Source organism: Protopterus annectens, chromosome 9.part0, assembly GCF_019279795.1.
Source record: "Protopterus annectens isolate FY-2018-M chromosome 9.part0, PAN1.0, whole genome shotgun sequence".
Taxonomy (NCBI): Eukaryota; Metazoa; Chordata; order Ceratodontiformes; family Protopteridae; genus Protopterus; species Protopterus annectens.
The window spans coordinates 1,098,937,952-1,098,958,983 of NC_056743.1; the positions used below are offsets into that span (position 1 = coordinate 1,098,937,952).

Below are 21,032 nucleotides of genomic sequence, written 5' to 3' on the forward strand. Positions count from 1 at the left end.
ATCCTTTGATCTGGATGGCATGCCCTTATTTATAAGCTGAGCCACATAGAAGGATTTCCTCACCACCATGGATACATGGTGGTGAAAGTTCAGAGTACACAGATCACTCACCACAGTGTCCAATCATGGGGGGGTGCCATCTGTGTTGTAATTTGTAGGGATATTTGTTTTCACAAAGGGTATTATGCACTTTTCTCATTTGGTGTCCGAGACATGGCCTCAAACTAATCATTAGTCTGCATCAGAACGTTTCGTAGGATATCAACATCGTTTGAGGAGCCAATGATTTCCCCCAACTTATCAGCAAACTTGGTTGGCCCAAAGGCATCTACATTTGCCTTGACATCTGAGAAGTATATCCCAAATAGAAGAAGGCCCACCACTGAACACTGTGGTACTCCACTGATGACTGGCCTCTTGCTAGATGTAGATTCCCTCACTCTAACATGTGCCCTATCTGTGAGCCCTTTGGCTATCCATCTGGTGATGTAAAGGTTTATGCCCAATTTTGTGAGTTAATCTAGAACACCAGAGTGGGGTATTGTGTTAAATGCCTTGGCTAGGTCAAGGTAGGCACTATGCACTGTCTTACCTTCATCCATGGCCTTAGTGACCTTCTAAAAGTCGTCCACCAGATTGAGCAAGCAGTATCTGCTCCTGATGAAGCCGAACCGGGTTGGGTCTTGAGCTTGCAGATTTTCTATGTAGTCATTAATCAGGTCCATAATTATCCATTCTATAGCATTACCTATTTAGGGAAGAAAAATTCCGCAATAGAAAGTTAAGGAAATAATACAAAGATCTGCAACTGTTACAGGCTGGCTGAGAAGGAAGGTCCCCAGGGTTGGTAGTTTGCTGGGTCAGCTGATAGCCCCAGTTTGTGCAGAGAGATGACTGCTGTTGTCCTCTACTTTACTAGCACAAAGCCTGTCTGAAGACTGGTTAAATAGAAATCCAAGTGGGTCTGCTAGGTCACGTTTCAAGCTATTTAAAAGACACCCCGGAATTCTCTCAAGGCCTACTGATACAGCGCTTCTAGCTTTAGATAGCACGATGACGACCTGCTCTTTTGTGATAACAGGCAAAGGAATGGTAGGGGGGTATTTCATGGGGAGGGACTAGAGGTGATGAGAGAAATCTGAGCTAAATTTATCAGCCTGTAGGGTTGCTATTTCATCTGGCTGAGTACAGGTAGTGCCATTTACAAGTTAACTCAGCACACAGTTCAGTGTTTTCCTTGAGATTTCAGAGATAACTAAAAAATGCTTTGTGGTTACCCTTTGCTTGGGAGGTTATTTTAGTCTCTTACTTAGCTTTTGAAGACTTGACTAGTTCTCTGATTTGCCTGTTGAGACTAATGAGGGATTTTTCTTTCTCTGCTGTGTATCCATCCACTTACTTCTAGAAAGGAATTTCTTCCTTCTGTTGTACAGTCCATTTATGCCAGGGGTCCACCAGTTTGGCTTGTTTTTCCAGGTAGACCTGGGTTTAGTTCGGTCTGGTACTGACGTTTCTATGCAGTTGTTTAAGTGGTTGCACAAGGCATTTGTATATACTTCTGCATAGCCTCCTTGTTTTCAGGGAGCTTTAAATAACCTATGCTATCACTTAACAGAAGGTAATTTGCCTGGGAAATATTCTTTAGGGTTTTAGGATTTGATTGGAGTTCTACCATTACATTTAATTCAAAGGAGACTGATTTATGATCCGATCTTACCAATGAAAACATTATGCTGGGCAGGGGTGCAATTCCCCCCTTGCTTGTGAGTAGTATGTCAAGGATATATGAGCCACTAGTGGGAGTGCAGGCCAGCTATTCCACAACATTTGCATTGACAAAGTACAGGAATCTCAGAGACTACAAGATACTGGTCCTATAGGTTTTCCCAGTATATGGAGGGGTAGTTAAAATTGCCCATGAGTAGTGTGTTGACCTGAATGGTAAGAGTGATACTAGTAACCTCAGGTATGAGGCGTGGTTTTAATGGTTGAGGACCTGTAGCTAGCGATGATATGGTTAGGGATTTTGCCTATGGTTAGCTGGACATGGAACAGTTCAAGGGAGTCATCTGGATTGCTTGCCTTGGCTTCTGTCCCCTTTCCACTGGCCTTTTTCCAAAGTTCATTTGATTAAAATGCATGGTGCAAGACAGTTTTCAATAAAGATGGCCATTCCTTGGTTGAAAAGTTCCTATAGGTTTATAAATACTAATCTAGCTGCTCTTGTGGGTCATTTAAGCCTAGCTAATTTCCCTAAAAGATAAGAATCAAACTCTGTACTTTGCTTCTGCGAGGTAAACACCTTAATCACTATGCCAATACACACTCCCTATTATATTTACATATGAGGGAAACAAAAGGTTATTTTACCATTCAAATGGTTTTGCCTTTTTTATGCAGCTATCTTAATACTTCATATGAAATTGGCCAAACAGTAATTCTTTGTTTAATGACACTTAACAGCTATCTTTTGATATTCTTATGCAAGCAATTAATTCTTGCCCAAGCATGCCATCAGATAACTCAGCCTGAGACAACTACTTTGGCACAAATATATACAGTAATGTAACCACATTTAACTGCACATTTGCTAACAAGGTATGCAATGGCTTGGCACCACTTCAAAGCTATATCAGGAATTTCTTCACACATCTCGTATTTGCTTAATAATGTCCTTTTGCTACTGCAGGCACAGAGTTTTGCAGCAATGCCAAAAATAGTAGGCAACCAACAACCAGCATATGGCATTATTTCTCTTTGGGCAGTCTTACTAAATGTTGCCAGCCTGGAGGCCTGGCAGCAAACAGTGAGTTCAAAACAGGGAAAGCTACTGACATCTTACACAAGCATTTAAAATCTTCCTACACTCTAAAGAGCAACTAGTCTGGCTTTCTGCATGCTAATATTTTCAGATACAGGTTCTAAAGAGGTACTCTCAAAGGAATCCTCATGTGCTTGAATTATTGGAGGCATGGTCACTGCTTTTCTGCTCCCAGATAGCCAAATAATCCAAATATCATTTGTGGGAGTCCAACATTTCTGCTCCCCATGACCCAGAGTGAAATGCTCCTGCACTACACTAAGTGCTTAAGAATACATTGTCTGGGGTAGGAAGGAGGGACCAAGTCTCATCACTGATGCTAGAATTGGAGAGAACACATCTGAGATTAGCAGATCAAATCAACATCCTTACCAATATCCATTTCTATGGACTGGTAGGAGGTCCCATCCTTATGGTTAATGTTTAGTGAAGTATGACCAACAGGAATTCCCTGTAAACCATCACATACTCTTCAGTGAAGCATCAGCAGCCAAAAATGGAAGGGACAGACAGATGTTGGCAAGAAGGATGACCCTGAAGTAGAAGTCAAGCTTCCTGGGATTACTGCAGACAACTTACCAATTGTAGGCCTTTATACTAAAAAGGAAATGGTCAATTTCTCTCCAGGACACTGAAGCTGTAGGACAAAAACTGTTAGGATATTCAGAGGGTGGGCAATCCCTATAATTATGGAGCGCAAGCTGAACATCTGTGGGTGGCAAGGAACCAGTGTCCAGATGTGACCCAGCAATTTATGTCAGTGAGGCGTAGCAACACTGAGATGCCTGTATTCCACTGTTTGCCAGGAAGAAAAAGAAATCTCATTTGAAAATTTGGAATCTTGATAACACAAACACAGAACTGTACAGGAGTGCTTTTTGAGAAAAAACAACAGCTTAAGAATGTAAATCACTCTCTCTCTGCTTGTGAGTTATACAAAATAAAGTTAAAAACTTTCACAGGAATTGTAATAGCCCTTGAATAAGTAAGCATCTTAGATTTCTGACTTTTGGAATGATAACATTTTCAGCTGATTTACTTGATTGTTTATGGCTTAAGTACATCTATAGAGCGTTCTCACTGCGTAATTAGTATATTTGATAACAGAAGACTTAGCAAGGCATTTGATACACTACCACACGAAATATTACGGAGCAGAATAAAAAGGCATGGCATGCATCCTAGGGTGATATAATGGTTAAAAACATGGCTGGCAAAAGGGCAAAGTGGAGCAGTAAGAGTTCACTTATATGAAAGCTAGTGATCAGTGTAGTAAAACAGATCAGTAGTGAAGCCTGCCTGTTTCAATGCCTCTCTAAGCAACACTGCAGAAGGTCTGGAAGAAGGGTTTGCAATTTTTGCTGATGAAGCAGGTTTGATATACACGTAATCAAAAGGATAGCAGCGTAACTGGCAAAACTAAGCAGTCTGAACCACAGAAATAAGTTAATACACATATATCAAGAAGCAAAATAAATGAAGCACAGTACTCAACTGGAATACAGGTAACAAGTGAGGAAAAGTGTCCAGGAATTAACCATAATCAAATGATTTAACGGTAACCAAATAAGTTGAGAAAACACCAAGGAATGCCATTTGAATGCTGGAATGCAAAGGCTGAGACATCACACGTAGAACATAAAAAGTTACTACTACTTTATAAAGACTGTCAGTTAAGATGAGAGATCATATAGAGCACTCTGTGCAGTATTAAACACTTCATTATCATAAAGTCATAGGATAAAGGCAATTTAGGGTAGACAACAAAAATGGTGCATGGTCTGCACCAGCCAGGAGACCTACAGAAAGTTATGTGCAGCCTTGAAAAAACTAAGGCAAAGGAAACAGGATAAACATAAACATGTTTATGTAGTGTAAGGGTATGCACAACGTACAAGAGGATACCATCTTAAAAATGTATGAAAACAAGAACACAATATCTAAAGTTGCAAGCTGACTGACACTGGGGGAAACCAAAAAAAATATTCTGTAGAAAGGGTGATGGCTGAGCATAACAGCCTTCCTCAAATGTTAAAAGGATGAAAATAGAAATAGCATTCATAAATGCATGAGACAAACGAACAGCAATTCTTAAGGAGGTGGTGGAAAATTAAATTAGCATCTAAATTAAGCAGGATCTGCAAATGACCAAATAAGGAGTGAAAATAGTAAACTTGGTGGGCCAAGCAATCACCATCTATTATCAAACTCAAATAATTGTTTGCATTAGTACACTTCTGCTTAAAGGAATTTGCCAAAAATGTCAATAAATAAATCTAAACTGAACCATCTTGAGGAATAAAGCTGAAAAAATATGCTGTGTCCTGAATTCTCCTAATGAAAGCAACATTTCCACTCAACTGCCTTAGGCAACTGCTTGGCTGCAAGCCAGCGCATTACATCACACTCCATATCAGCAGTTGCTTCCAAAGTCTTGTCTGCTTTTGAACAAACGATGCTGCAAAGCTTTATTTCAAAGGAATGTGATCATAAATCATGGAGAGTAAACGAGTTTCACCTTACTGGTATCTCTGAGATGACTGTAGGTGGGTTCATGTCAACAAGACTATGTCACATAACTAAGTATGTTACTCCTCATTATCACAGAGCATTCTACTCCCCAAAGAGCTACTGCAGGACACGAGTAAAGGTTACACTGTTTAAAGCCTCATGTTTTCTACAACTGAACTACAGGTTTGATGTTGTGCAGGAGGCCTTTGTTCCAGAGGCTGTTTCTATACTACTTTTTTACATGCACTGTAAAGCACCTTCATTTCCTCTGAGCACTCATATCCCAGAAGTCACGATGTGGGATATTAAATCCAGGCTCACACATTATAATCTTGTGAGTTGCATTAGAAACGGATCATTATGAAGTGCTTGACATTTGATTATAAACTATGCACAGAGCTGAACTATTCTTGCAGATCGCTTGTGTTACTACTTGCCATCACCTAGCAAGGAACAGTGCACGTTTTCTGGACTGTTCACCTAATTCTTACAATTGCAAAGCATGCTGGCTTGCCTTTCTTGGAGGGGGTAACAGCACCTGCATTATCTGCTGAAAAAAATCAACATCCAGAAGATGAGCTAGGCATAAAGCACTGGAATGGACTGGGGCCACATGCCCACCAAACATTTCTGTTGTAGCCAAAGAATATGTAGATATGTGCCAGCTCACAAGGTATCAGATCTAATATTTTGGGAGTTTCCACACATACAAACTGCTGAAGGACGTGTTTATGCTAGTAAAGAACAATCTTTCACCTCCTCAAATGGAGTCAAGATTCAAGCACTTATATGCTTGCAGGGCAGCCTTGGAACAGTTAGAGTCCAGCCTTAAATGTGAGTGGCCTCAGTCTTAGGGGAGGGGTCTGAAGCAATACCCTCAGACTACCAGCACAAAGGCAGCTTTGGGCACAGCAAAAATATAAGTGCGGACTGAGATGGGGACATGAGGGAGTAAACTCCCTTCAAGACAGCTGCATCCTGGTAGTTATGTACTGATCAGCAAGGGCGGATTGAGATGGGGACATGAGGGAGTAAACTCCCTTCAAGACAGCTGCATCCTGGTAGTTCTGTACTGATCAGCAAGGGCCTGACTGTCTGCAAGTATGTGAAGTAAAAACACACAAAAAGAAAATGCTCCACAAAGTAATACCCAACAATCTGGTAACTTATGATGGGGGTTGAAATGACCTCCAGGTCGATAGCCTAGTGAACTGCTATGATCCTATGATCCTTCAGGCTCCACAATCCCACTGAGTACACCAAACTTCCAGTAAAAAGCATCACTGACTACCAGCATTTGGAAGTTAGTGATTCAAGGAAAGCTATACATATACTGTAACTTTTGGCAAACCCTCTTAATTCCAAGGAAACCATACAAATAGAAAAACTCTCAATAATCAATTGCATATCAATCTTCACCACACTCTTCCAGTAGAAGAGAACATTGAAATTATATAAACTACCTAAGAACAGCCAAATTTTTTGTGGCACAAAAATGAAAATTAAGCACTTACCATAATAATAAATCTTACTCAGCAGGTCCAGCCTTATCTAACAGGGCTAAAACTGCAGGGTTTTAGATAGACTTGCAGCTGAAATGTTCCCATGCTACAAATCCCTCCTCTTTTATCCATAATGCTGTGCCAACAAGGTTCCTCTACAGATCTCTGCCATGCTGCACAAAGGTGAATCAGTATCAAAACGCATGTCAGAGAACCCTCTAAATAATGATTACAAAGAGGCTGGTTTGTTGATAAGGATAACCTGCTTGTCCAAATCTAAAGTTATGGCATATAAATAGCTTTTGTATATGTGGTGATGACATCCACCTTTGCTAACAAACAGGACACAGTCCTTAACTATTCCCCCCACATGGTATCACAATGGTAAACTCAGAGTTGCAGCATGAAGGAAGCACAACATCTAGACATCACTCAGAGCTTGAATGTCTTGTGAAATTATGCAATGAAGTACAAATATTATCGAAAGGTGCATTCCTGAAAAAAGTGAAATAGCCACTGTCTTGGCTGACTGAGCTACAGGAACAGAAGGCAAAAGCTCAACATAATTTTCATAAAATTTAATACAACCAGTCAGCTACCTGGATAGCATAATTTTAGACATTCCGGACCTCAGTTTAATTTCAGAAAAAGCTAAAGACAGCTGTGAATCCCTTTACAACTTTAGTAGGTATGGTACAAATGAAGAAATAGGCAATTTCCCCAACACAACAAATTAAGTAATGGATCTTTTACAGGAGGTCTGACAAGAAAAAGGCCTTCCAAACATATGATGAAGCCAGTGACATTAAGTCATAATTTGAAAAAGGTTAGAAACTGTTGCTAGTGCAAGTTAATAGAAGGATATCATAGTCTGTTATCAAAGACTTGGGACAAGTAGTTCAAAACAGCAGGTATTGGAAAAGTGAAATAATCCAAACCTTTACAGACAGCCTACACAGAAAAAATGTTAATATGCCTTGTTTTTGCCCTTTTATTTTTCAAGTACTAGTCTTCTGGGCAGAAGTAAGGATATGGAAGAACCTGTCTAAGCTAAAATGGTTCCCACGAAATAACAGAACTGCATCATATGGTTAGATGGCAGGGGGGTAAAAATCTGAGTGAGGTTTGCCTGATGGGCAAGTTAGGACAGTTTTGGAGGTGTCAGACACTGAGGTTTCTTCCCCACAATGAGGCCAAATCAGGAGTAAAGTATGTGAAGACCAAGATGGAGCTAAGAAAATTATTTTGGACTTGCGCATCTTGGTTTTCTGAATGAACCTCAAGTTAAAATGATGATATGCAGACTGACCTCTGTCTGTGACCATACAACTTGGACAATGCCCTTGCGAATGCTGCCCCATTCCTTGCCCTGATGCATCCGCAGTGGCAGCCACTGTCCTTGTGGGACTTGGAATAAATTGCCCAGTGTGAGGTTTGAAGTGTGGTTACCCAATGCCAAATGAGACTTACAAGTTTTTGTAATTGAGTAAAGTGATCTGTTAACTGAGATCAGTGTATTTTTAATATCCACTAAAGAATGCACATGTAAAATCTGGCACTGGAATACATGTAACCTGTAGAAGCCATGAGCTGCAAGGTTTTGAGGTGCTGAGAGGCAGGAACTGACAATAAATACAGAATCTGAAATACAACATTCTGTAAGGGAAGGATACTGTCTGGGAGGGCTATATCATATGTTCTAAGTTTGAAAACTTCGAACGTTAATTACTCGAAATTAAATGTTCGAAGTTTCAAACATCGAACATATAATAAATAAATAAAGAAAGGGAACTAACCTGACTAGAGTAAGCAGGGGAGCAAGCCCCTTGTACCTGACTACAACACTTTTTTTTCGAACATTTAAATTCAATTTTATGATGTTCAAAGTTATAAAACTTTGAACATATAATATAGACCCTGAGGGGGGGGGCATGCCCTGCATGATAGTGTGTCTAACGTGCACCTGATAAATGTGAGCTACTGTGAGGTCTCCATATGGGACTTGGTGGTATTCACTGTAAGCAAGTGGATATACAGAAAAAGAAACAAGAATGTTTACTGCCCTCTGCATTATTACCACTACTAACAGAAAATGCCTGATTGATTAGTCCAGGATAGGTCCAAACAGATAGGTCCAAACATTTCTATCAATCAGGCAACATGGTAAAAGGAAACCACATCTTTATGGACAACTGCATTTTCCTAGTAGACAAAGCAAAGGTGACATCAGGTACCGATACAGAAAATGTTTAAAGATGAATCAGCATGGGATTGCAACACCAATGATTCAATTAAGTAAAATACAGGGACAGGAGTAAACGGAGAAATTTAAGAAAGGTCATATACTAAATTTTGACAAACAATGAAGGACACAGTGGAAAGAAACTATGTTAAGCTCATAAGAGAACTCAAAATCAGCAAGTACATCAATGGATAGAACAAAAGTAACAAAGATGACGGGTAAAAAGCTAGGTATGCTGAAACATGAACCTACAAGCAATAAGGAAACAGTACAAATCAAACACATGAAAGAAAGAAGGCCACAGTAGCAAAGAAAATAAACTCAGTACTAAGGTCTGATAATACTCTGTTTTGAAAGCTACAATCAAAAGAACAGGGAACTGAACATAGAGATAAGATTGGAGTAACATAGAACGGAATAAAATGTGGTACACGAACCTTCATTAAAGGCTGAACAAGATGTTATCTGGTACATAACACAAAGTAAGGTTTTTTTTATGTCAAGGGCTTCATATGCGAATGCATAACAGTTGCCTGAGCCTTTTGTACTGAACACTTTGTACCTGTGTAAATAGTGTAATGTGCTGCTACTCTTAAAACCCAATACCCTTCCTACCTGGGTGATAATTTATTATTTCAGTTACTTTTTACAGCACTTCCCTCTCATTCCCCAATTCAGAGACCTTATTTTGTCTCCATCTTTTCAAATAGTGACCACGGTTCCTGTGAACGGGTTCTCTCTCAGTGCCCCACTTGCTGAATCCTTGGCCATTGGCTACATCTGCAGTGAAGAAACCAGCCACAAGAACTCAAGGGCTTTAAAAAGAAAATAAGTTACTGTAGTTATATAGCTATGTTTCCCTCAGCCTGCTACCTTAGAAATTACCTGGTCTAAAGCAGAAATAACTGGCTCTACCCACGGCTGAGGACAGCAGCTGCTCCCCCACCCCCATCAGCTGCAAATACATTCCCCAGTTAACTTTTTCTTTTTAGTTATCAGTAAACCAAGATAAAGCTCTACGCGAAAACAAGTAACCCAGTAGATACACTGGAATTGCCCACTTGTAAAATAGAGGCAAAACGGTACTTAAACTGACACTTTTTGTCTGCTTCAAACTAGGTATCTACCTAGAAAGGACACAGCTGAAATCAGGTCTATAGATTGTTAGGAGTTATTAGAATCTAGTAGGGAAAAACAATTTGGCTATTTAGACATTTACCCTGCAATCTTTATCCTGGGGGGGTTCTAGCCCACTGTTCGCTACACTCACTTCGCTCCCCTCCCTTCCCCCTATTCCCACCCGCCCCCAGTGCATCTACATTTATTCTTAGCCTTAACCCCACCCCTAATTACCAATTAGGCTACACCACTAGTCAACCCCTCCTACTACATCCAACACAATCATGCTACTACCTAATATAACAATCCTAACCTGCATAGTTCCAGCTCACATTACATTCTACCAAGGCTCCACAGTCACATGCCCCAACAACTTCCACTGTATTCTCTCAACACCCTCCCTCAAACATTTACACTATACACAACCCCTGCCACCAAAGACATCCTCCCAATACACACACTACATTACCAAACACCCAACACACTCACAAATAAAATATCCCTAAGATACCATAAGCAATTTACTATGTATATAAAACATATACTAAACACCCTCTATAAACTAGCCCTCGCTGATGACATCCATCCAAACCCCGGTCCTCCCAAATCCAACCTAACCACAAACCCTAGTCTAAGCAACCCCCCACAACTCAACTCCTAGCCAATAAGAAAACAGACCTATGTATAATGTCCCTAAACATCATAAGCATATGCAATAAAATCCAAGAACTATATGCCAGCATAAGCATATATTCCCCAGATATTCTCTTCTGAACTGAAACCTGGCTCAAACCTCACATCAAAAGTGAGGAAATACTTCCACCTGAATAAAACATCCTTTGCATAGACAGATTGTCCAAAAAAGGTGGTGGTGTACCATTGATATTTAAACACTACCTCAATATTCAACTCCCGAACTCATCTGCCCCTCACCACAACAATGAAGAAATCCTTTACGCCAATCTCAAACTAAACCCAAACAAAACAATCAATATCATAGGAAGCTATTTCCCACCAGGGCAAAATATTACACCCCTAGAAAATCTCCTGAGCTGGGCTATCTCGACTGATGAAACAGTACTCCAACCAGGGTTCGACTCTTCTCTATTCAGAGCCAGAAATCGCACAAATAACGCATGAATGAGATAGAAAAACTCACTTTATTTAAAACACGAAACAAAGCTTTCGGGTATAACCCTTCCTCAATGTTTGTTAGTATGTTTTAAACTAAAAACATTTTCATTATATAACCAGGACAGACAAAAACCACATGACACAACCCACCCATAAAAGAATACATGAAAAAGAATCAATTCACAATTAAAGCTACATTACTATATTTAAAACCATGTGAAGCGCAAGTACATTATTAATATTTTAAGAAATATACATCATAAAATTTTTTTCATGAACGCAATTATATAAAATGAACAATACATAGCGCATAAAAACAAAGAAGATATACAGCATTTAGTGATACTGTTTCTGTCTAAATTCCAACATTGGTTTGATGGTAACTACATTGTTCAGTCCAGGTTTCTTATCAGTATTTAACCTGATAATCCATTTATATTCAGGGATATCAAGTTTATTAATTGCATCACCTAACCTTAAACATTTATTTATTATTTGTAACACTTTAAATTTAAAGCTATGTTTTTCATTCTCATCTTTTTTATGTTGTGCTAAGGCATTAGTAAGAATATGCCTTCTCATTTCTGATTTATGTTCAATAATTCTTTCTTTTAATGATCGTGAACATTTCCCAATATAAAATGCAGTGCATAATGTGCAAGTAGCCAGATATACGATCAAAGTGGTCCTACAAGTTGCCGGTTATCGAATATCAAACTTGATTCCACTAGTTGGATGTACAAATATCGTATCCGTACATATATCTCTACAGCAACTACAAGCATAGCAGGGTATAGTGCCTATTTTATTCGTTATTATTGGCATTGCATTTATTTCAAAATCTTTATAACAAAGCCTTCTCTTCAAATTGTACATATTTCTATGTGCAAATTTAGGAAGACTACCTAGAAATTTATTTAATTCAGGCTGAGCCATAAGAACAGGCCAATTCTTTTCAATTATTTTAACATATTTAGATAAATTAGTATATGTCAAAGTATATCTTAGAGTATCTTGTGACATACCATTCTCGTTATCTTGAATAACTATCACTAAAGAAAGGTTGTGCATAACTATTCCTATTTTTTAATATATCATCCTTTATTTCATTAACTTGTATCATCCTATAACCTCTATTATAAAATTCACAGCACGTTTTCCATTTGCTGTTTACATGTATAAAGATCTGTATTAAGTCTACTAACACGTAGTAACTGACTTTTAACTATTCCACAAAACACATGACCAGCATGCATACTATTTGCGTGCGTATATCTATTTACTTGTACCTTTTTCTGAAAAAACTGTGGTTTCTAACATGTTGTCATCATTTTTACATATTTCAGCATCCAGAAAAGATATTTTCAAATTAGATGAACACAATGTTAATTTCAAGAACTCAGTAGTATCATTCAAATAGGATACAAAGCTTGTTAGTTGCTCTTGTGTACCTTCCCATAAAAGGAAGCAATCTACAAAGCGTTGGTAGAATAATATATTTTTATATAAGTTATCACCATATATACAATTTTTTTCCCATTGGCTAAGAACAATATTCGCGTATGTGTTGGCCATGGGCGTACCCATGGCTACACCAGCGGTTTGTAAATAATACTGTTTGTTAAACATAAAAACATTTTTCTCAAGAATTATTTCCAGTATGCTACACAAAACTTCAATATCCTTCCCTGTATTATTTGTGTTTTCACATAGAAAACTACGGACAGCATCAACGCCATAAGCGTTAGGTACAACTGTGAAGAAAGATGCTATGTCCATAGTCACCATTAAATATTGACGTTCTCTATTCTTAATATGCCACTGATATAAATTTTTTAGAAAATCACCTGTGTCCTTTATGTAACTAGGACACAGGGACAGATATTTACTAAGTCTCTCTTGAATGTAAATAGAGGCTCTGTCGACCAGCCTTGCACCGATACAATGGGGCGCAACGGCGGTGATATGGTAGAATTATGTAACTTAGCTATACCATAAACTACTGGTATGACTGGAGTTGAAACAGAAAAGTAATTAAAAATTTCTAAACTGATATCACCTTGCGCTTGTAAGTCATACACAAACATGTTCACATCACCAATGATTTTCTTAACATCAAATAAGCTAATCTCTCTAAACGTTTATCATCCAAAAAATTATACATTGAAGCAAGATAATTAATCTTCTCAAAAATCACAATAGCACCCCCTTTATCTGCCTGCTTAATTATAATATTTTTATTTTCCATCAGTGATTTGTAAGCCTTACTCTCTTTATATGTTATATTATATGAATAACTTTTCAGTGTGTGTCTAGACACATCATTATATAAATGTCTTAGTTCTTCTTCACAAATAAAACTGAAAGCATTCAATATAGGACAGTTAATAGGTATAAACACACTTTTTTTCTTCAACTTCACTTGTGCGCTGTTATGCGTATCCTTAAAGAACATCTTTAAACTGAGATTACGAATAAATGTTTTTAAATCAGTTAAGGCTTCAACCACGGTATCATTACCGCTTACAATAAATTGTAAGCCTTTATCTAGAATGCTTTCCATATCAGCAGTCAAAATAAGTTAAGATAAATTTACCACTGATGAATGTGGCTTACCAGTCACTTTCGTACCTGTTTGTTGTTTGGTAGGGGGCTGTTGTTTTTTCTCTTGCCCACATTTGGGTTGAAACGTTGTTGCGAACGGCTTCTGGACTGAGGTCGACTCTTCATTGCTACCTTCTCAGGCAAGTTTGGAACTACTGGATATTTGAGGTTTAAAAAAACCTCAGTTTGTTTAGCTTTCATGGCAGATACATTTGGCGGAACATCTAGTACCTGTTCACAAGCACTTTCAAAATCCCTTATTGTAGGCGTAACCGTTGTTATTTGCTTCTGATTGGTTGGATGTTCTCCACCAATATGATTGCGCATCGCTGTCTCTCCATCATTACTTTCTCCTTGACTGGACTTTCGTTGTAGGCGGGTCTGTCTTTCACTTATAACCGGATCGTTTTGAACTTCAAAGTCATCCAAAACATCTAGTCTATTACTTTTCTCTGTATGTAAAGGTGGATTTTCAGTATTATTAATATTTTTAGTGTTAGTCCTCGGCCAAAAAAAAATATGACCAAGCCTGAAATCATTGATATCTCTAAGTAATTTGCGTTGCTTAATTGTTTGTAGTCTGTTGTCAAGCATATTTACTCTATTAATCATTAGTTGGTATGCACCAGATATATGTACAAAGTCACTAGAACTTAACAGTTCATTTTCTATTTTCAAAATTTCATCCGACAATTCTTTTTCTATAGGCAGAAAAAAAATCATTCATTAGCTGCATATATTCTTTACTCAACTTCAAGTTTATTTGTTGCCAGGTTTTTAGAAGTTCTGGATATGTATTAGCATACGCCAGCATTTTTAATATACGCAGTCCTCTAGGGACTATGTTAAATTCAAGATACGCTAGAAAACTCAGACGCTGCCATTGGTATCTTTTAAAAGTTTGCACTTTTCTTTCCAGCTGGGACAGTAGATTATTAAGTTGTTCATTCTTCTCAGGGGAAAGTTTCTGGACTTAAGTTCTTATTACCCAACACATGGGAAACAAGTGGATTTTCAGTATGTAATAATAGATTTCGTAACGATTTATTAGTACCTTTTCATTATCTCTACAATGTATCAGTGATGATTGCATCGGCTGTGTCATCATGTAAGCTGTCCTTATTTCAAGGCAAAAGATGAGCAACCTCGGTCAAAGAGAGATATCACGAATGAAACAGTACTCCAACCAGGGTTCGAATCTTCTCTATTCAGAGCAAGAAATCGCACAAATAACGAATGAATGAGATAGAAAAACTCACTTTATTTAAAACACAAAACAAAGCTTTCGGGTATAACCCTTCCTCAGTGTTTGTTAGTATGTTTTAAACTAAAAACATTTTTATTATATAACCAGGACAGACAAAAAGCACATGACACAGCCCATCTATAAAATAATACATGAAAAAGAATCAATTCACAATTAAAGCTACATCACTATATTTAAAACCATGTGACGCGCAAGTACATTATTAATATTTTAAGAAATATATATCATAAAATTTTTTTTCATGAACGCAATTATATAATCTACTCTATCTCTTCCCCAGGAAACCATCATTCTCAGCGACTTTAACATCAACTGGCTATCCTGTAATAACAATCTCCCAACCATTCACCTTAATTTAGATGGGTCCACTCAACTCATCCAATCCTCTACCCAAATCAATCCCCTACCCAAAGCAACAAAAACCCTAACCATCATACCTTACTTCACTGGAACCTAGTCAACAAAGCCCCTCACTGTTACCTAGCAGGCTGTTTATGTAACATTCTCAGTGACCACTCCCCCACTTTCCTAACTCAGCACCACACACAGAGTCTCAAGCCCATTATCCACAAGCAAATACAGAACAAGTCCAACTTCAACCCCATTTCCATCTCCGCCCTGAAAAAAAAAAATTACTAGTCACCACTAAAATACCTCAACCCAGCCACTGGGGATGCACAAGCCAGTGCATTTCTGTGTGCCGGTCCCAAGCCCGGATAAATGGGGAGGGTTGCATCAGGAAGGGCATCCGGCGTAAAAATTCTGCCACATAAAACTTATGGCGCGAAAATTTCATATTTCCATACCGGATCGGTCAAGGCCCGGGTTAACGATGACCACCACCAGTACTGTTAGCCAACAGGGTGCTGGCGGAAACTGGGCTACTGTTGGCTGAAGGAGAAGAGGAGGGCGAAGGCATGCTTGAAGGCAGGAAGAGAGGAGGAAGGTTAGGAGTGTAGCAGTGAGGGTAGGAACTTTGAATGTTGGCAGTATGACTGGTATAGGAAGAGAGCTAGCTGATATGATGGAGAGAAGGAAGGTTGATATACTGTGCGTACAAGAGACCAGATGGAAGGGAAGTAAGGCCAGGTGTTTAGGAAACGGGTTCAAATTGTTCTATCATGGTGTGGATGGCAGGGGAAATGGGGTAGAGGTTATACTAAAGGAACAATATGCCAAGAGTGTTTTAAACGTGAGGAGAGTGTCTGACAGAGTGATGTTTATGCAGCTCGAAATTGATGGTGTAATGATGAATGTTGTTAGTGCATATGCTCCACAAGTTGGGTGTGCGATGGATGAGAAAGAGAAATTTTGGAGTGAGTTGGATGAAGTTGTGGTGAGTGTACCCAAGGGTGAGAGACTAGTGATAGGAGCGGACTTTAATGGGCATGTTGGTGAAGTGAACAGTGGGGATGAAGAAGTGATGGGTAGGTATGGTGTTAAGGAGAGGAATGCAGAAGGTCAGATGATTGTGGATTTTGCGAAAAGGATGGACATGGCTGTGGTGAATACGTATTTTAAGAAGAGGGAGGAGCATAGGGTGATGTACAAGAGTGGAGGAAGATGCACACAGGTGGATTATATCCTATGTAGGAGGGCCAGTCTGAAGGAGATTGGAGACTGTAAAGTGGTGGCAGAGGAAAGTGTAGTTAAGCAGCATAGAACTGTGGTCTGTAGGATGACGTTGGTGATCAAGAAGAGGAGGAGGAGTGTGAAAGCAGTCCCAAGGATTAAATGGTGGAAGTTAAAAAGGGTGATTGTGAAGTGGAGTTTAGGGAAGAGTTAAGACGGGCACTAGGAGGCAGTGGAGTTACCGAATAGCTGGGTAACTACAGCAGAACTAGTAAGGGAGACTGCTAAAAAGGTGTATGGTGTGACATCTGGACAGAGGAAGGAGGACAAGGAGACCTGGTGGTGGAATGAGGAAGTACAGGAGAATATACAGAAGAAGAGGCTGGCGAAGAAGAAGTGGGATTGTCAAAGAGATGAAGAAAGTAGACATGAGTATAAGGAGATGAGGCGCATGGCAAAGAGAGAGGTGGCAAAAGCTAAGGATAAGGCATATGGAGAGTTGTATGAGAGATTGGACACTAAAGGGAGAAAAGGACCTGTACCAATTGGCTAGACAGAGGGACAGAGCTGGGAAAGATGTGCAGCAAGTAAGGGGGATAAAGGATAGTGAGGGAAAGGTACTCACAAGAGAGGAGAGTGTGTTGAGTAGATGGAAAGAGTATTTTGAGAGGCTGATGAATGAAGAGAATGAGAGAGAGAAGGTTGGATGATGTGGGGATAGTGAATCAGGAAGTGAAACAGATTAGCAAGGAGGAAGTAAGGACAGCTATGAAGAGGATGAAGAATGGAAAGGCTGTTGGCCCAGATGACATCCCAATGGAAGCATGGGGGTGCTTAGGAGAAATGGCAGTGGAATTTTTAACTAGATTGTTTAATGAAATTTTGGAAAGTCAGAGGATGCCTGAGGAGTGGAGAAAAAGTGTTTTGGTACCTATCTTTAAGAATAAGGGTGATGTGCAGAGCTGCAGTAACTACAGAGGGATAAAATTGATCAGCCACAGCTTGAAGTTATGGGAGAGAGTAGTAGAAGCTAGGTTAAGAAGGGAGGTGATGATTAGTGATCAGCAGTATGGTTTCATGCCAGGAAAAAGCACTACAGATGTGATGTTTGCTCTGAGAGTGTTACTGGAGAAATACAGAGATGGTCAGAAGGAGTTGCATTGTGTCTTTGTAGACTTGGAGAAAGCATATGACAGGGTACCTAGAGAAGAGTTGTGGTATTGTACGAAGAAGTCGGGAGTGGCAGAGAAGTATGTAAGAGTGGTACAGGATATGTATGAGGGTAGTGTGACAGTGGTGAGGACTGCAGTGGGAGTGACAGATCCGTTTAAGGAGGAGGTGGGATTACATCAAGGATAAGCTCTGAGTCCTTTCTTATTTGCAATGGCGATGGACAGGTTGACAGATGAGATCAGACAGGAGGCCCCGTGGACTATGATGTTTGCAAATGACATTGTGATCTGTAGTGAGAGTAGGAATTGGGTTGAGAAGACTGGAGAGTTGGAGATATGCTCTAGAGAGCAGAGGAATGAAGGTCAGCAGGGCTAAGACAGAATATATGTGTGTAAATGAGAGGGAGGGTAGAGGAATGGTGAGGACGCAGGGAGTAGAATTGGTAAAGGTGGACGAGTTTAAGTACTTGGGATCAACAGTTCAAAGTAATGGTGAATGTGGAAGAGAGGTGAAGAAGAGAGTACAGGCAGGGTGGAATGGGTGGAGAAGAGTGTCAGGAGTGATTTGTGACAGACGGGTACCAGTAAGAGTGAAAGGGAAGGTCTACAAGACAGTAGTGAGACCAGCAATGTTATATGGGTTGAAGACAGTGGCATTGACAAAAAGGCAGTAGTCAGAGCTGGATGTGGCAGAGTTAAAGATGTTAAGATTTGCACTCGGTATGACTAGGATGGATAGGATTAGGAATCAGTATATTAGAGGGTCAGCTCATGTTGGACAGTTTGGAGACAAAGCAAGAGACGAGATTGCGTTGGTTTGGACATGTGCTGAGGAGGGATGATGGGTATATTGGGAAAAAGATGCTAAGGATAGAGCTGCCAGGTAAGAGGAAAAGAGGAAGGCCTAAGATAAGGTGTATGGACATGGTGAGAGAGGACATGCAGGCAGTTGGTGTGACACAGCAAGATGCAGAGGATAGGAAGAAATGGAAAGAGATGATCCACTGTGGCGACCCCTAACGGGAAAAGCTGAAAGATGATGAGGACCACTAAAATACCTCAACCTAGATGAGGCTGCCCACTTCAACAGTATCTTCTTCTCCATCCTAAACACCCATGCTCCTGTAAGAAATGCCAAAGTCAGATCCGGGCGTGCCCCATGGTTACAAAAGACCACCAGAACCCTAATGAAAACCAGAGATAAGGCCTGGGAGCACCGGCGACTAACAAAAAAATAACTCATCTAGGCAATCATTTCTTGAACTGCACAATAAAGCCAAAACGCATATAAAATTAGACAAATCCTTCTACTATAAATCCACCCTAAATTCTACCAACCACAACCCTAAGCAATTCTGGTCCACTATTAACACTATCCTCGACCCAGGGAAGGTTGATAACCCCCAGCCATCCATTCCCCCTCCTCCAGCAATATTGCTGAATCCTTCAACAAACATTTCACTGAAACTATAACATCTTTAAACACTTCCCTACAACAGCCCCCTCAACTCCTAACCCTAAACCCCCCACTCCTCTTTTCTTATTCACCTCAGTACCTACCTCCTACATAAAAAGACTGTCAAAACTTAAACCCACCAAACTCGCAGCTGACAACCTCCCCTCTGAATACTTGAAAACTGCAGCTGATACACTAGTCTACCCAATTTCAATTCTAATCAACCGTTCCATAACAGAAGGCTATGTTCCCTCGATATGGAAAATATCCCACATCATTCCCCTCCACAAAGGCACCCCCTCCAATTACTGCCCCATGCTATCCTCTCCCCTCTGTCCAAGATGCTTGAAAAATGTATCAACACCCAGGTCTCCAACTACCTCCTAGCTAATAATCTCCTCTCAAAAACCAAACATGGTTTCAGGCCATATCACAGCACTACCTCCACTCTGCTCTCCTTAACACTATACTTCATCACAAAAACAATGGCCTCTTCTCTACTGCTGTTATTTCTAGATCTTTCAAAGGCCTTTGACATGGTATCTCATGAGCTACTACTCTCTACTCTTCCCAACCTCTCCTTCTCACAATCAACCTGCAACTGGTTCCACAGCTATCTACACAGACGCCAGCAATCAGTAATCTGGAATGATAACCTATCACCTCGCCTCCCAGTTACTCTTGGAGTTCCCCAAGGGTCCATCATTGGCCCTCTGCTATTCTCACTTTTCACTAACAACCTACATACTGCCACCACACAAGCATCTATGATAGAGCACACAGATGACTCTACTCTCATCTGCTTTGCCCCCACTCTACCAGAACAACAAATCATCACACAGGAATCATTCTCTTCTGTAGAAAGTTGGCTATTCAATGCTCAGCTCCTACTCAACCCAAGTAAGACAAAACTTCTCCTGTTCCAACCTTCCAAAGCCACCCAAAACACCCCCCACGTCAACATTCTCGCCAAAGACAACACCATCATCTCTCCATCAGAACACACAATTACACGGTGTAGAAATCGACAACAAACAGATTTGACACCCACATATCTCTCACAATAAAAAAAGTTCACAAGAAACTTGGTGCATTACATCGAAGCCACCAATTCCTAACCAAGGCGGCTAGAATCTCCATAGCTAACTCTCAGCTAATCTCCACCCTACACTATGCATCCCCCATACCTACCAACCTTAGACAGACAGACCTACACAAGCTGGATGCGTGTTGCAACAAAATTGCTAAATTTGCCACTGGAACCTCCTACCGCAGCCATCATTGTATCTCCCTTAAAGAACTAAACTGGCTAGAACTCCCACAACTCCTTCACTTTAATCAATTCACCCTCGCTCATAACCTTATTAACCACCCCCTTAACATCCCTTCCCTTCAAACCCTTCTCCAACCCTATCACTCCACTAGGCCCCCAAGATCAAGCAACAAAAATCAACTCACTTGTTATCAAACCCAAAAACTAAGCAGGAAAAGCCATATTTTCATGTACCATATCTAAACTCTGGAACAATCTTCCACCCTCTATAACTACTCTACCTTCCAGCAGCCTTTTCAAGACTGCATTCAAATTCCACTTAAATTTGCACTTGCTTTGTCCTTGTTTTAATCCAGACT

General features: G+C 39.9%; 1 protein-coding gene across 1 annotated transcript in view; it reads right to left on the reverse strand.

Moving 5' to 3' along the window:
- Positions 1–21,032, reverse strand: part of SMUG1 (single-strand-selective monofunctional uracil-DNA glycosylase 1) — a 172,883-nt gene that overhangs the window by 114,532 nt on the left and 37,319 nt on the right. The window lies entirely within an intron of this gene.